The sequence below is a fragment of the Pseudochaenichthys georgianus genome, chromosome 22 (genome assembly GCF_902827115.2).
Source record: "Pseudochaenichthys georgianus chromosome 22, fPseGeo1.2, whole genome shotgun sequence".
Taxonomy (NCBI): Eukaryota; Metazoa; Chordata; class Actinopteri; order Perciformes; family Channichthyidae; genus Pseudochaenichthys; species Pseudochaenichthys georgianus.
This window is the reverse complement of record NC_047524.1, coordinates 27783084-27801772: the sequence shown is the minus strand read 5'-3', so window position 1 is coordinate 27801772 and position 18689 is coordinate 27783084. Positions and strand designations below refer to the sequence as shown.

General features: G+C 41.5%; 1 protein-coding gene across 1 annotated transcript in view; it reads left to right on the top strand.

The window, feature by feature from the left end:
- lrfn5a (leucine rich repeat and fibronectin type III domain containing 5a) overlaps positions 1–18689 on the top strand; it is a 235376-nt gene that overhangs the window by 90599 nt on the left and 126088 nt on the right. The window lies entirely within an intron of this gene.

Below are 18689 nucleotides of genomic sequence, written 5' to 3'. Positions count from 1 at the left end.
AGGGATCACAATAGGCAATGACTGGAACAGGAATAAAAGTCTTGGCAGTACTGTATATTCATCCTAACCGTTTCTATTCTTCCCGTTAGATTAAGAGGTAGAATTCCCCACCTGTCAACATCTTTTTTTATCTCATTTATCAGTTTCCCATAGTTTGCCTCAAATAGCTGAGATGTGACAGGAGTAATATTAATACCCACATATTTGAATCCTTTTGTGGCCCATTTAAAATGTAACCTGACCCTCCAACCCTCCTGGACGGTCACCTGAGATCATCATAGCTACAGATTTAGCTTCATTGGTCAAATAACCTGATATCTCCCCGTATTCATTAAGATTGGTCAACAAAGCTGGAATAGATGAGGAAGGCTCACTTATATATGTTAATATATCGTCCACGAATAATGAAATGTTGTGTTCTTCTCCCCCCTTGTCTCTTATTCCTTTTATGTCTTTATTTTGTCTCATTAATTCGGCCAACGGTTCGATACTTGCGGCAATCTCTTTGCCTAACTCCTCTTTTAAGATAAAAAAAATCTGAGCAACAACCATTTACTCTAATACGTGATCTTGGACAGCTGTACACAATTTGTTTCCAATCTATGAAGGTTGATTGAAACCCAAAAGCATCCAGTGTGTTGTACACAAAGCCCCACTTGACCCGATCAAAGGCTTTTTGTGCATCGAAGCTTAGTAACATGGTTGGCTGAGGATTGTTTTTAGTACATGATATGAGATTTAATGTTCTCCTAATATTATTAGCCCCTTGCCTACATGGGATAACACCTGTTTGATCTGGTTTGATAAGTTTTACATCTTTACATTCTCCGAGACAATATGTTCGTCAATATTTTTAGATCGTTACAAAGCAAGCTAATTGGCCTATATCCCTCACATGAAGTCAGATCTCTGCCCTCCTATGTAGGACAGATATAATGACTTCAGACCAAGTTTTCGGTGGATTACCTGAAGATAGAGCATCATTAAAAACTTTAAATAATATTGGTGTAATCTCTTCTTTTAGACATTTAGAAAATTCACCTGGACCAGGGGTCTGTACCAGGGGAGTTTTTATAGTGTCAGATATTTCCTGCAATGAAATTGGCTGTATCATTTTAGATGCCTCCTCCTTTGTTAACGATGGTAAATGTAATCTATGAAGAAATTGTTGTGTTTTGGATTCTGTAAGTTTAGAGTCTGAGTCATCATATAGCTTTTCATAATAATCTGCAAATGCTCCTGCTATTTCTGATGGGTTTGCCAACATTTGTTTAGTCTTATTTTAGAGATGATCCTATTTGTCTGGGCCTTTCTGAGTTGGAATGCGAGAAGGCGACTTGCTCTGCTGCCCATTTCATAGTATCTCTGTTTTGTAAAACGGAGAGCTCCTTCTGCTTTGTATGTCAGAAGTCCATCCAATTGACATCTGTTTCTTTTTAGTTCAAGTAAGGTGCTTTTGTTGGATGTTCTTTTATGTTCTCCCTCCAATTCTCAAATTTTACTCTCCAAACGTTGTTGCTGTTCCAGACGAGCCTTTCTCAGCCTAGATGTTGTTTAAATTCTTTCCCCTCTAATACTGCTTTTCCAGCCTCCCATAAAGTTGATGGTGATACCTCTCCATTATCATTCATTTGAAAGTATTCCATAGATTTAGTGTGATCTCCTCACCACTTTCTGGTCCGATAGAATTGACACATTAAGCAGCCAATATTTGAAAAAAGATTCTCTTCCCATGTCTATGGTCACTGATGGTTATAGTCTCTGTCACAATTCAAGACTTTGTGTATATGTTGTTGTGACACACACACAAGTCTATCCTTGAATAGCTACCATGTGGGTTAGAATAGAAAGTAAAATCCTTCCCTCTGTTTCTCCATGGATCTATGGCCCTTTCTCATTTCATCAAATCCCCCTCCTCGACTCCTCGGTCCTCCGGTAGTGACCCGGAAATGCATTTTAGCGTGCCATGTTTGAAGGACATCTCATTTCTCTAAATGCACGTCGAGGACCAAGGATTGAGCGTCGAGGAGGCTCTCTGGAGGAGCTATAACCGAGGATACACTGATGGGTCCTCCACGGCTCCTTCGCGGATGCATTTACGGCAACAGAGATGTTTCAAAGTGTCGTGACTTATCTCAGCCAATGACAGCTCTGCATGCATCCCCTGGATATTATTTTATTAACTGCTCTCATCGCGACGCGATGTTTCCAGAGAGAACAGCTGTGAGGTCCGTGCAGAAAACAGAGCAGTGTGTATAATATATATCGCTCAGTATAACAGACCTACTCTTTTTATTTGCTTTAGTTTAGTAGATATCTACAAACAAAGAGTCGATATGTTTCTAAAACCATTCAGTGCTTCACATAATACAATACACAACAGCTGTAGCCTGATTATGTGTAGGTGTGTGTGGTACAGTGTGTGCGTAGATGCAGCGGACAGACAGGTCTCAGTTGGTTTGGTGTCCTCTGCTTACTTTTAATACTTGTAAATACAACTTTTGGCCCGTAATTTATTTTCCTCATTGTAGTGACCAGAGACGGGGGGGGGGGATATATCCAGTCTCTGATAGTGTTACGTTATTATGAGAGTGCTCTGTTTGATACTGAAATTGTATATATTTATATACGTGGTGTGTGTGTGTGTGTGGTGTGTGTGTGTGTGTGTGTGTGTGTGTGTGTGTGTGTGTGTGTGTGTGTGTGTGTGTGGTGTGTGTGTGTGTGTGTGTGTGTGTGTGTGTGTAGCCTGTTATTGTCTCATTATACCGCACTGTGAATGAATCAAAGTAAATATAGAAGTGGTCATGAACACATCTGTCCATCAGACAGAGGCTGCTGTGCCTCCTGTCATCATTAATGGACGTCTCTTTAAAATGACCGCTCAGAGGAGAGGAGTTCTCATTTCTGCTTCCCCTCCTCTCTCCTCGGCTCCCCTCCTCGGCTCCTCCGCTCGCATCTCCTGTGGGCGGGACTAAGTCTCGAGGATAGGAGTCGAGGAGGGGAGTTAGAGAAATGAGAAAGGGCCTATGAGACCCAGCTCTTTAACAACATTGTTCAACACCTTAGATTTGTTGGGAAGTTGGTCCTTGTTCAGGTGGCAACCTGTCTGATTTGCCACTCTGTACAGTATTAAAATCCCCTCCAACTATTATCATGCCTTTTCCATTAGTAGTAATAATCTTAGCTATGTTTAAAAATAAATCCTCGTTCTCTTCATTTGGGGCGAACACGTTCAGTATGGAAATAGCCATGTCTCCAATAGCGCCAATTACCATTACAAATCTTCCCATGTGATCTTTTATCACTTTCTCTGCTGAAAATGGCAAAGATCTATTAATTAGTATGGCCACGCCCCTTCTCTTGCCATATGAAGCATGACATACTTGGTTTACCCACTCTCCTTTTAGCTTTTGGCTTTCAACCTTGACAAGATGGGTTTCTTGAAGCAGCACAATTGAACATTTTAGTTTCTTTAGTTGGCTCATTATCTTTTTCCTTTTTATGGGGTGATTTAAACCGTGGACATTATAGGATACACTATTAAACCTACTCATATTGAATTATGTTGAAACCCCTCAGTTTTGCACCTCATGTAAATCAAAACAACTGTGCAAAACGACACACAGCTAAAAGGTAAACAATAAACATCTCCATCAGAACACATAAACAATGACAAAACAACATGACTCCCAAAAGTCCCCTAACCAGAGCGGTGTGGCGAATTCTCCCTGGGGAAATAGCACTATGTGCACTTGCAACTTCCAGCTGTTATGTAAAGTTGCTACTTACTCTAAGTGAATTTGCTCTACATTACCAACCTTTTCAGTAGTTTGCACAGGTAATATATTACTCTAAAAAGCTCTGCTTGTGTTATACGTACATTATGTTAGGCATATCCACCTAGCCCCACCTAGTGTCAGCAGAAAGTATTACAATAATGATTACAACAAAATGCAAAAAATGTATTTAAATATATTTTAAGATCATGTTTAATCATCTGATTCGTCTGTACATTGCTGTTTTAGTATGTGTTCTTCTAATTAGTGTCTACAGTGTGTGCCTATTGAGCTGTTTAGAGCCATGTGGGACAAAACCCGATCCTGCCCCTCCCTCTCACTGTCTAAGTGAACGGTGACTGTAAAAACTACACTGCGCATGCTCAGAGTATTTTCCTATTTAATGTGTGTGGCAAAAATAATGACCATAGGGGCATAGTGCTGCCATCCCCACCATACGTCATCTCACATAATTCAGAGCTGATTGGCTGTAAGTACGTGTGCCGCGAAAAGTGTGGTGTGTGAAGAGCAGGTGAAGAGGAGGAAAGAGACGCGTCCTAAAACCAGGAAGTAAGCTGCGCATGGCTTCCCTCCACAAAAAAGCAATGAGATTTTCTCCATAGGATTTTAGAAAATAGCTCAAAATAAGATCTGTGGGAAACGTAGCTGTTAGATAAATGTACGTTTTGTTCAGCCGGATAATATCCACATGTCTACCGTACTTTTATAATTTTCGAATCATAAATCTATTGATTAGATTTATGATAGACTTTTGAAACTACAAGAACATAAGGAGGACTTTTACAAAAAAGTAATACAGATTTTTGTCCAGAAGGATAGGCAAATGGACTTCATCTTCAAGTCAAGGTAAGACTGCAATTGTATTGAAAATGGGATCTTACTAAGAGAGAACAATTCAATATTTAAATGATAAAATTACATTTGTTTGGGTATCCTTCTGTTGAACTGTCTGTTTAAAATTAATTGAAGCATCAGACTAAAGAGGCTTTTGAAAATAATATTATATTTTGATTTAGGTCAACATATAATATTTGTAAACCTGAAGAGTCAGTGCCAGTTGCCTCACCAGCCATGAACCTCCCTGCAGAAGCTTATATATAGACATCTAAGTTGTTTGTGCCCCACCACTTTTGTACATATAGAAACGCCACTGGGCATATCTCTAATTGTCTCACTATGTTTCAGGAACTTCTCTTGGTTTTGTATATATTTTGTTTTAGTCCTTTTTCTCGTCCTTACCATAGTGATCACGACCGTGAGTTTATTCTGTGACGGCCTGTGGGTCTGGCCCTGTGGTGTGAGGCTGACTCCTCTTCTCCTTCTGTCTCGTCACCATTGTCCAACTGCTTTGCGTTCTCAGCCTCTGTAGTTCATCCCTCTCCTTCTCCTGTACATGGATCCCCATGTCCCTCAGCATAGGCGCAGCCTCCGTTAATGTAGTGAATATCTTAGTCCCTGATGACAGGAACACTTTTAGCTGTGCAAGATATGGGGACTGTGCCTTGACGTTCTTGTCCTTTAACTTTTTTATTACGTCCCGCACCTGCTTTCTCTTTTTCTGAACCTCATTCGTGTAGTCTTGATTGAAGTAGATGGTCCGTCCCTCATATGTGGTCTTTTGTTTCCATGACTGCTGTATGACCTGCTCTTTCACCTGTAGTCTAGAAAGCGAACAATTATCGCCCTAGGAGGAGCTGTGTTCTCCTTCGGTTTGGCGAGCAGCGAGCGGTGCGCTCTTTCGATGCGAATATTCACCTCCGCCGGGATTTGCAGTGATGAACGAATAAAGCCAGATATAAACCCTATTGTGTCATTTTTCTCAGCGCCCCTCGGATATGCCATGTATCCGCACATTGTTGCGTCTCAACCTTGATTCCAAATCGTCACACTTGGCAGCTAACTTTGCCTCTTGGTGAAGCAGGAAGGCAACCGAACTTTCAGCCGCGCCATCCTGTCTTCCGTGTCCCCTAGCCTCTCTTCAGTATTCACCATTCGCTGCCTCTAACAAGGCTGTTCTTTCCACCATATCTTTAAGGACATTGTCTAGTGGAGTCAGAGCCTCTTTCGTTAGCCGCTTCTGTGTGCTCGTTTCTCAGCTTGCATATCTCTGCCAGTATCACCGAGTCCTCCTCTCCGCTCACACGCTTCATCTCCGGCCTCGTTGTTTCGGTCGCTCGCAATATTTTTCTTACCAGGTTTCAGTTTTGTATCCATCCCTTTAAAAATTACTTGTATCCGTCAGGTTTTGTCTTAGGTTAAGTTACTGCCTTAAATATTGTTTTAAATAGCTTGTTTTCGTTGGTTTTTGGACGAGCTAGTTTCCACCCTGTCTCCTACATCATGGCGCCACCGGAAGTCCCATTAACTGAGTTGTAACATCACTTTAAATGGAAGATCCCCATAGGCCCGCCTACTCGATCGGATCGGTATCGGCCGATGCTGATTCCAGCGATCGGCCCCAAAATCGGAGCATCCCTACTTATCGGATCTGCACAAACAAGATATCAGCTAGCAACCTGAGAGTCCACAGATTCTAGAGGTATTGGTATCATCACTGTGCGATCAAAACTGGGGCAGGGGAAGCGAACCCAGACCATCACACGACGTAGCTTTACGGAGCAAAAACGGAAAATAGTCTTACCTTGCGGATTTTCAGATCAAAGTTGTGTTTAATGGCATTAAAACGATAACAACGCTGCTGAAGGTTATCCAATGTGTCTGTCACTTTGAAAATTATTACTGATAATCCATCCTTCCATTTTTGTCAAAAACGGAGATTTCATATTAGCTGTTATGAGCACCATTAGAGCTACAACCCAGCTTCCGGTTTTGGGCATTCTGGCTACGCATCACTCATTCACCAATGGGTAATGTTTAGATGTATTTTAGGAACTTCCCCTCGATTCTATTGGCTCTAACGGTTAAAAAGAGGTGTCAATCATCCAAATCGACCGAGGGGGGGCCAGAGAAACGGAAAATGTACCCAAATGACCCCAGAAGTGGGTTTGTTTTGCTAAACCTCTCTAAAAAAAAGGTAAAATGTCACTTGTTTTGCATCAATCTTAATACAGGGTACTTATTATATGTTTATAGTTTGGATTCCTAAAGCTTTTAGTCTACCATCCCATTATTCAAGGGTGGTTTTCACTATAAGTAATGGTTTTTTTTGGACGGACACTATCATTTACATTGTTTTACTATGTTCAATCTGAATTTACTTTAAAATAAAAAAAATATATATGGATTCTAACTTTTCTACATCCAACTCACAGGTTTATCATTACTTTGAGAAAAAAGGTTATTCATTTTCTCTTTTAGAAGTGAAGATATGGTCATTTGTTCTGGGAATCTCATTTCCGAGCCTGAGACCTGAAACACAGGCTCAGGGCTTAACAGGTTAATAGACCCATATAAAGTCACATAAAGAATTATGAGAGTTAAATCACTCGTCTTTAATCGCAACATATGTTTAAAGTCCTGGTCCCTGGTTAGCCCCCAACTCTTATTTTGAGTCCTAATTGATTTAAGCCCCCACTCCCCACAGATAAGGATAAATGGAGAGCAAAGAGAGCAATAACACGGTGTGTATGTAAAGCTGACAGGTGGTAGAGTCACTGGGTCATTACCACCATAATCACCCAGTAATGACACACTGGGAGAAGTGGGAGCAAAACACTCTCCGCTCTCTTTTTCTCAATCTCTACCTCTCTTCACATCCTCCGTTCGACCTTGCAGCAGATCCATCACTGATTGCAAAGTGTGTGTGCATCAATAAAGAAGAAACGCAGTTTGGAGGGCGGGATATGGGGCGTTTTAAAGAGTGTATGTGTTTGATGTGTCTGTATACGTGATGAGTGTGGAGGAAAGAGGTTGTGACATGAGGCGTGCTTGGTATGCAGCAGCATGACGGTATGTTGCATGGAAGCTGAACGCGTGCACACACACACACACACACACACACACACACACACACACACACACACACACACACACACACACACACACACACACACACACACACACCTCCAGTGTATAACCCCACCTCTACACAAGCCTATTTACTAGATTTAAGTAGTGCCATCCATAAGCATGGTAAGTGTCCTGCTTATGTTAGACCAAAACAAATCATTGCGCATAAAAAGAACACACCATGAAACACACTAAGAAGTGTATTCAGTGTGTTAATGAGTGAATGTGAGCATTAGCGAAAACAAGACACTTCTGGGCTGCATCTATTTTTAGCCACACCCACTAGCAAATTGTTAATTGGCTGCCACTTGTAATACCCTCACACACTCCTCTTGTCTGGGAGCGCATTAGGGAAGTGTGCATATCTTAAATCTGGTATGGCATTCTTATACTGTTTATGTTAAAACTATTAGAAATATACAAGTTGGTTTGTATTTAAAACAACTAAACCTCTTTGATTCCCCCCCATACATAATAATAAGGGCAGTAAACTATTGAGATTCAACTAGTTGTTTAAACTGTCAGGCCCACAACTACGCTGATTTGGTTCACATTCACCAATTTCATATTTTCCCAGAAGCAGGCAGCAGTGTTCAGCGGCAACAGCCACCGTTTTAAGCCGGTGAACATAGTGGAGCCTTTAGCAGGAGACATAGCTACAGTTATTCCATTAGGGAGTGGTGGAGACCAACAACTGAGCTAAATTGAAGTGTCAAATGAAATACAATGATGCTTAGTAACAGCTAGATCAACTTTGAATAATGATTTCAATGTATTGTTCACAACTCATGTCTGCAGTTGTGTCAGGTAGTTGTTCATAAAGAGCCAATGGCAGACGCTAACAGTTAGCTTACATATGTACATACAACATGACTTTTAGGGACGATATAGCAGGGACAAAAGTACATTTGACTTCGTAGTTGAGTAAGTTAAAATCATGTCAGAGCCAGGAAAACATCATTTAATTTAAGTTTTGCCTGAAGAACAAAACGTTTTCTCTCCCTTTTCGACACCATTGTTGTCAACTGTAGAGCCCACCAAATGTTCAGGTCGGACTTGTAGCAGTCATCTACGGAAGCTCTGAAAGAAACACGATAGCCATTTTACTCTGATAACAGACTTCTGCCAAGGTATGCGCACATGTATTCCAGATCCTCCAACAGACATACAGAAGCAACCTGATCTGATCATTAACATGTTTTCCAACTGCAAAACCACTTGTATTCCCCTGCGTGTGTGTGTGTGTGCGCGAGGAATCCCACAAGTGTAGGCGTGTGCACAAATGTTCTCCATGTGGGAGAATGGTTGTCAGCAATGAGCGATACTTTTTGCCTGTGGAAAAGAAAGAGGGGGCAGAGTGAGGAGTCAAGGGTGTATGTGTGTGTGTGTGTGTGTGTGTGTGTGTGTCTGCGCTTATCCAACATGGGGCCGCCCCCCATGGATGCAGCACCAGTCTGCAAGCTGACAAAGACTAGCATATTTCTGTTTCAAAAGGGATTACCTTTCTGAGATGCTTGTGTGAGTTTGCTCGAACATATTTATTCAAGTTTAGACATCATTATTGTCGTCATTATTAAGAGATTATTTCATAATATCAAACCTTGCAACATTTTATGAGGTACAATAGGACTGGGAGTGTGTTTGTGTGAGGCGTCATAAAAGCCTGCACAAAATAGCAATTAGTTGTACAGTGTATGTGCATAAACTGAGCTCTTAATTATAGTTCATTACATTTATTTCCCCCATAAAATGTACTCCAGGTGCAAGCACTCTGTGGATCTGTGTGTGTGTGTGTTTGTTTTCTGTGTTTATGTGTAATGTCGCTCTCATATATCATCCGTGGGCAGACGTTGCTTAAGACACTGCTCTGATTAATCACCCACACACACATGCAGACAAACATGACAAATAGCCCCACAGTTGCGCGCTCTCACACACACACACACACACACACACACACACACACACACACACACACACACACACACACACACACACACACACACACACACACACACACACACACACACACACACACACACCCCCCCATGTATATCACTTCAGGGGACATTACATTGATTTACATGCATTTCCTGGAGACTTATCCTAACCTTAACCATAACCATAACCAACACATGCCTAACCCTTAACCTTACCCTTACCCTAACCCTAATCCTAATCATAAACCTAACCAAGTCTTCACCCTAAAATTAATGACTCCCCTTATGGGGACCTCCAATTTGTCCCCATAAGGGAGGTGAGTCCCCACACGTGACTGTGTAAACAGATGTAGGTCCCCACATGTATATTAATGCTAGGTCACGCATGCACGCACGCACGCACGCACGCACACAGTAGTTTAATTCAAGGTTATGACCCAGTTACTTAGTTTCTGCCGCTGAGTATATGAGAAGGTGACATTGTTTGAAGCTTGGGACCTCTGATGAATTTGGGAAAACAAATCGGTCCCTAAAAAGAGAACTATAATGTGTATGCTTACTATATGTCTTGTGGGCAAATAAAACATCAGTTGATAAAGTATATAGGAGGGTTTTTTAGAACCCCCCACCCTATAGTAAGTAAATAGGCTTTTAATTCCACGTTTTGGTAATGCTTTATAATAATAAATTGAAAGTTATTTGAATAAATTAAGTCTGTGTTTATAACTCTTTGTTTATGTTGTTAATGTGTTATCTGTTTAAGCTGTTTATGGAAAACATAATTATGAAAGGTATTTAAAAAGACCCAACTGATTATTATAATACCCATGTACATAGACAGTTAAAGCCAACAATGATTGATTAATGGAGAACATTTTGTTAGAATGAAAATATTGGTTGAGTTCAAACAGGGCATGACATTAAGGATTTTGGGAGATGGCCCTGTGGGCCATCTAAGCTAATTTACAGATGGCCCTGAGTCCAATAGAGATGGCCCTGAAAAATGCGCGCGGATGAAATGACTCACGAAAGGTTTGGGGGACCTGCAGGTCTTAGATGCTGTCTGGTGCATTCTCTATAATTATAAGATTAACCACCACAATATTATATTGTACAATTTCAATTGTATTCTGAATTTAACTTCTTCTTGTTTGTGTTTGCTGATTCAACGACTCAATGGCCCTCTGTCTGTCAGAGGGCCACTGACTGGGGTTGAAGATGGAACATTTTGAAGGGACACTCCCTTTCTGGAGATCTTGGAATCTTTTCTCCAGGTGCTTGATGAGCACATCTGCAAACACATACAAAATGTCAAATTATAATCCCTGTCTCTGGACCACCATAAAAAAATCATTTATATCATAACAAATGTGAAATTATATTCCTGTCTCTGGACCACCATAAAAAAATTATCTATTAAAACATGTTATGCCCATATTTACTTATGAAGAAAATATTTACTTTTGAAGAAAAAAATTGATATTTACTTTGAAGAAAATATTATTGGGCACATACCTATCACTTTGATTCTCTTTTTTCGGGGGGGGGCTGCAGCTCAGTCTTTCTCTTCTTTCCAGGTTGTTCACCTTGCTTTGGTGGACTAAGAAACATTGTAATACACTCTGACTTTAAATTATTTGATCATTATGTATTCAGCATCAGAATCCGTAACAAACTGAAATTCCCGCGAAAATGTGGTTGCATTCGATTCATTGTCCGGGTAGTATTCAGTTGCGCCACTTATGTGACAGACAAGAATAGTCAACTCTAATGTCGAACACGTGGAGAAAGAGATGTCCTGTATGGGTTGATTGTGCGTTGATCTGTTGGTAATGCCTCGGGGTTCCGGTGGGCATGTAAACAAATGCATAATGCTGCGCTATACTTTGTGGCCTCACCCAGTTGCATAGCGACACTTATTGTTTAGGTGTCTTTTAATAAGCAGGTAGTCATATCATTAGCTAGAACTAGCTGGATCTGATCGATATGGACATAAACGCGAGTGAAGTCTAATCTGACGGGAGAGAGAGATCACTGCTGCTGCTGACGAGTCGACACGCAGCTCTGCATAATCACATGCAGCGGTGAGCGGACAACACACACTTCAGGTTAGAATATCACACGTAGCTATTTTAATTACTCTCAAACTACCTAAACTAGTTATAGATGTGTTTAGTTTTACTGTCGGGTCACTCATTACTGGATCCGCGAGCTGCATGATACTGGCATAATAGATTGCCCGATCGGGCCACCAGCAGGTGAGGCTTCATTGCCCGAGCTAAATGCTAGATGGCCCCGGGCCATCGGGCCATCCTTAATGTCGAGCCCCTGGTTCAAATATCCCCAGATTCTCAGATTCAATCTTCATTTGCCATTAATTGAACATTTATCAATGATGGTTACATAAACATGTTTGCCCTGTTTCTTATGTTGCACGTGAATGTCTAGTAAGAAACAGACAGAGAGGTTTACTGAGCTATTTTCTAATATCTTCATAACATGATTTACATTTAACAGCCAGCTTCATAAAGAAAGGTAGATGCTACTTTGAGAATCGTGGAATGTGACTGGTATTGTTCGACTACTGAATATCTAGTGACGTGACATCCCTATGAGACATGTATCTTTTCTTTAGCCAGATGCAACTAGATCTTACAATGTGTCTCCAGATTTACATTGAGCTTTTAGTTTCTCTTTCATCCATCCTATTTCCAAACTCCTGCACACACGATACAGACTTGAAACACATCCTCCCACATCAAAGCAAATGATATGTTTACCATTCATCCTTTTTCATTTATTTGACCTAGAACAGTATCTGATGCTTACTTCCTGTCCTTATTCCGTCTTTGCGGGCTACAGGTTTATTGATATTTGGATGGTAACTGAAGGCAAACAGTCAGGTCTATTCCCCTCTAGAGATTTCTTAAGTGTATTTTTTATTGCATGTTGGTTGGAGTTATTCAGTAATGCCAGAAACAAAGAAGTGCTGTGTGCCGGAATCAGCCGATACCGATCGCCGATCCGATGGAGTGGGCGGGGCCTATGGGGATCTTCCATTTAAAGGTGTTTAAACTCAGTTAATGGGGCTCATTCACTGGCGCTTCCACAAACAACAACCAACATAATTATTACATTCAAATGAAGTACATTATTCAAGTTTACATTCACTTTGGAGAATAACAGGGAGAGATGAGCGGAAGCGCTCTCTTTTCCTCTCTCCCTCCCTCCCTCCCTCCCTCCCTCTCCTCTCAGCCTGTCAGTACCTCATGCAGCTCACTGATCCAGTAACGAGTGACCCGACAGTGAAGAAAATATATGTATAACTAGTTTAGCTAGTTCCAGAGGTAGATAAAATAGCTAAGTGTGTTAGGTCTAACTCTTAGTGTGTGTTGCTCCGCTCACCGGTCCGTCACATCGGGCGGAGCTGCAGGATTTCTGCTTCACACACGTTGTATAGCGCTATTTTAATGTCTTTTTCGGACACCTTAAAATAATGCCAGACCGGTGAAGCCATTTTTGCGAGCTTGTTTTGCCGCGCACAGAGAAAAGTGTCATGTGTTTTACGTCATGCGATCAGCATGTTTAGAGAGCACCGATCGATTGGTAGAGAGTGAGTATCGGCCGATATAGATCGGCGGCCGATCGATCGGAGCATCCCTAGATATCACCCTACTGAAAAAAAGCAAAGACAGGTATGGGAAGTTTTATATCAAAGAGACATGAAAAACATCCTGACACAGCAACAAAACGCAAGACCAAATTGAATGTCAGCGAGACAACAGATCCATGGATAGAGAGGACAGCAGTATACGTTGGGAGTCGAATGCCTTTAAACCAGAAGCGCAGTCACTGTCACCACGGCAAGCCTTCAGTGTCCGCCTCAATGACAGTGGCACAACGGAGAGAGCTCGGTAGAGCCGGCGAATGTCATCTCGGAAAGCGAGCGAGGTAAAGGCTACGACCTGTGTTCGCTCACACCGCCTGACACATGACTGTTAACAATGTAATTACATAACTGTCTGGCAGGCAGCCCGGCCCTGCCTCAGCCAATATAATGCAACCAGCCGGGTTAAAGTCAAGTGTTACGACAGGAAGAAAGACAGAAATACCAGCACTGTCTCAACTGAACAAGAGGTCTTACTGTTCTCTGCCATTTAGATTTGGTTAAATAGATACAGTTTATGGCCTGGATAAGAATAGTTTGGTTCTCAAACAGGAACTTCCAGCTGTTATGTAAAGTTGCTACTTACTCTAAGTGAATTTGCTCTACATTACCAACCTTTTCAGTAGTTTGCACAGGTAATATATTACTCTAAAAAGCTCTGCTTGTGTTATACGTACATTATGTTAGGCATATCCACCTAGCCCCACCTAGTGTCAGCAGAAAGTATTACAATAATGATTACAACAAAATGCAAAAATTTATTTAAATATATTTTAAGATCATGTTTAATCATCTGATTCGTCTGTACATTGCTGTTTTAGTATGTGTTCTTCTAATTAGTGTCTACAGTGTGTGCCTATTGAGCTGTTTAGAGCCATGTGGGACAAAACCCGATCCTGCCCCTCCCTCTCACTGTCTAAGTGAACGGTGACTGTAAAAACTACACTGCGCATGCTCAGAGTATTTTCCTATTTAATGTGTGTGGCAAAAAATAATGACCATAGGGGCATAGTGCTGCCATCCCCACCATACGTCATCTCACATAATTCAGAGCTGATTGGCTGTAAGTACGTGTGCCGCGAAAAGTGTGGTGTGTGAAGAGCAGGTGAAGAGGAGGAAAGAGACGCGTCCTAAAACCAGGAAGTAAGCTGCGCATGGCTTCCCTCCACAAAAAAGCAATGAGATTTCTCCATAGGATTTTAGAAAATAGCTCAAAATAAGATCTGTGGGAAACGTAGCTGTTAGATAAATGTACGTTTTGTTCAGCCGGATAATATCCACATGTCTACCGTACTTTTATAATTTTCGAATCATAAATCTATTGATTAGATTTATGATAGACTTTTGAAACTACAAGAACATAAGGAGGACTTTTAAAAAAAGTAATACAGATTTTTGTCCAGAAGGATAGGCAAATGGACTTCATCTTCAAGTCAAGGTAAGACTGCAATTGTATTGAAAATGGGATCTTACTAAGAGAGAACAATTCAATATTTAAATGATAAAATTACATTTGTTTGGGTATCCTTCTGTTGAACTGTCTGTTTAAAATTAATTGAAGCATCAGACTAAAGAGGCTTTTGAAAATAATATTATATTTTGATTTAGGTCAACATATAATATTTGTAAACCTGAAGAGTCAGTGCCAGTGCCTCACCAGCCATGAACCTCCCTGCAGAAGCTTATATATAGACATCTAAGTTGTTTGTGCCCCACCACTTTTGTACATATAGAAACGCCACTGGGCATATCTCTAATTGTCTCACTATGTTTCAGGAACTTCTCTTGGTTTTGTATATATTTGTTTTAGTCCTTTTTCTCGTCCTTACCATAGTGATCACGACCGTGAGTTTATTCTGTGACGGCCTGTGGGTCTGGCCCTGTGGTGTGAGGCTGACTCCTCTTCTCCTTCTGTCTCGTCACCATTGTCCAACTGCTTTGCGTTCTCAGCCTCTGTAGTTCATCCCTCTCCTTCTCCTGTACATGGATCCCCATGTCCCTCAGCATAGGCGCAGCCTCCGTTAATGTAGTGAATATCTTAGTCCCTGATGACAGGAACACTTTTAGCTGTGCAAGATATGGGGACTGTGCCTTGACGTTCTTGTCCTTTAACTTTTTTATTACGTCCCGCACCTGCTTTCTCTTTTTCTGAACCTCATTCGTGTAGTCTTGATTGAAGTAGATGGTCCGTCCCTCATATGTGGTCTTTTGTTTCCATGACTGCTGTATGACCTGCTCTTTCACCCTGTAGTCTAGAAAGCGAACAATTATCGCCCTAGGAGGAGCTGTGTTCTCCTTCGGTTTGGCGAGCAGCGAGCGGTGCGCTCTTTCGATGCGAATATTCACCTCCGCCGGGATTTGCAGTGATGAACGAATAAAGCCAGATATAAACCCTATTGTGTCATTTTTCTCAGCGCCCTCGGATATGCCATGTATCCGCACATTGTTGCGTCTCAACCTTGATTCCAAATCGTCACACTTGGCAGCTAACTTTGCCTCTTGGTGAAGCAGGAAGGCAACCGAACTTTCCAGCCGCGCCATCCTGTCTTCCGTGTCCCCTAGCCTCTCTTCAGTATTCACCATTCGCTGCTCTAACAAGGCTGTTCTTTCCACCATATCTTTAAGGACATTGTCTAGTGGAGTCAGAGCCTCTTTCGTTAGCCGCTTCTGTGTGCTCGTTTCTCAGCTTGCATATCTCTGCCAGTATCACCGAGTCCTCCTCTCCGCTCACACGCTTCATCTCCGGCCTCGTTGTTTCGGTCGCTCGCAATATTTTTCTTACCAGGTTTCAGTTTTGTATCCATCCCTTTAAAAATTACTTGTATCCGTCAGGTTTTGTCTTAGGTTAAGTTACTGCCTTAAATATTGTTTTAAATAGCTTGTTTTCGTTGGTTTTTGGACGAGCTAGTTTCCACCCTGTCTCCTACATCATGGCGCCACCGGAAGTCCCATTAACTGAGTTGTAAACATCACTTTAAATGGAAGATCCCCATAGGCCCCGCCTACTCGATCGGATCGGTATCGGCCGATGCTGATTCCAGCGATCGGCCCCAAAATCGGAGCATCCCTACTTATCGGATCTGCACAAACAAGATATCAGCTAGCAACCTGAGAGTCCACAGATTCTAGAGGTATTGGTATCATCACTGTGCGATCAAAACTGGGGCAGGGGAAGCGAACCCAGACATCACACGACGTAGCTTTACGGAGCAAAAACGGAAAATAGTCTTACCTTTGCGGATTTTCAGATCAAAAGTTGTGTTTAATGGCATTAAAACGATAACAACGCTGCTGAAGGTTAATCCAATGTGTCTGTCACTTTGAAATTATTACTGATAATCCATCCTTCCATTTTTGTCAAAAACGGAGATTTCATATTAGCTGTTATGAGCACCATTAGAGCTACAACCCAGCTTCCGGTTTTGGGCATTCTGGCTACGCATCACTCATTCACCAATGGGTAATGTTTAGATGTATTTTAGGAACTTCCCCTCGATTCTATTGGCTCTAACGGTTAAAAAGAGGTGTCAATCATCCAAATCGACCGAGGGGGGGCCAGAGAAACGGAAAATGTACCCAAATGACCCCAGAAGTGGGTTTGTTTTGCTAAACCTCTCTAAAAAAGGTAAAATGTCACTTGTTTTGCATCAATCTTAATACAGGGTACTTATTATATGTTATAGTTTGGATTCCTAAAGCTTTTAGTCTACCATCCCATTATTCAAGGGTGGTTTTCACTATAAGTAATGGTTTTTTTTGGACGGACACTATCATTTACATTGTTTTACTATGTTCAATCTGAATTTACTTTTAAAAAAAAAAAATATATATGGATTCTAACTTTTCTACATCCAACTCACAGGTTTATCATTACTTTGAGAAAAAAGGTTATTCATTTTCTCTTTTAGAAGTGAAGATATGGTCATTTGTTCTGGGAATCTCATTTCCGAGCCTGAGACCTGAAACACAGGCTCAGGGCTTAAACAGGTTAATAGACCCATATAAAGTCACATAAGAATTATGAGAGTTAAATCACTCGTCTTTAATCGCAACATATGTTTTAAAGTCCTGGTCCCTGGTTTAGCCCCCAACTCTTATTTTGGAGTCCTAATTGATTTAAGCCCCCACTCCCCACAGATAAGGATAAATGGAGAGCAAAGAGAGCAATAACACGGTGTGATTGTAAAGCTGACAGTGTGGTAGAGTCACTGGGTCATTACCACCATAATCACCCAGTAATGACACACTGGGAGAAGTGGGAGCAAAACACTCTCCGCTCTCTTTTCTCAATCTCTACCTCTCTTCACATCCTCCGTTCGACCTTGCAGCAGATCCATCACTGATTGCAAAGTGTGTGTGCATCAATAAGAAGAAAAGCAGTTTGGAGGGCGGGATATGGGGCGTTTTTTAAAGAGTTATGTGTTTGGATGTGTCTGTATACGTGATGAGTGTGGAGGAAGAGGTTGTGAACATGAGGCGTGCTTGGTATGCAGCAGCATGACGGTATGTTGCATGGAAGCTGAACGCGTGCACACACACACACACACACACACACACACACAAACACACACACACACACACACACACACCACACACACACACACACACACCACACACCCACCTCCAGTGTATAACCCCACCTCTACACAAGCCTATTTACTAGATTTAAGTAGTGCCAATCCATAAGCATGGTAAGTGTCCTGCTTATGTTAGACCAAAACAAATCATTGCGCATAAAAAGAACACACCATGAAACACACTAAAGAAGTGTATTTCAGTGTGTTAATGAGTGAATGTGAGCATTAGCGAAAAACAAGACACTTCTGGGCTGCATCTATTTTTAGCCACACCCACTAGCAAATTGTTAATTGGCTGCCCACTTGTAATACCCCTCACACACTCCTCTTGTCTGGGAGCGCATTAGGGAAGTGGCATATCTTAAATCTGGTATGGCATTCTTATACTGTTTATGTTAAAACTATTAGAAATATACAAGTTGGTTTGTATTTAAAACAACTAAACCTCTTTGATTCCCCCCCATACATAATAATAAGGGCAGTAAACTATTGAGATTCAACTAGTTGTTTAAACTGTCAGGCCCACAACTACGCTGATTTGGTTCACATTCACCAATTTCATATTTTCCCAGAAGCAGGCAGCAGTGTTCAGCGGCAACAGCCACCGTTTTAAGCCGGTGAACATAGTGGAGCCTTTAGCAGGAGACATAGCTACAGTTTATTCCCATTAGGGAGTGGTGGAGACCAACAACTGAGCTAAATTGAAGTGTCAAATGAAATACAATGATGCTTAGTAACA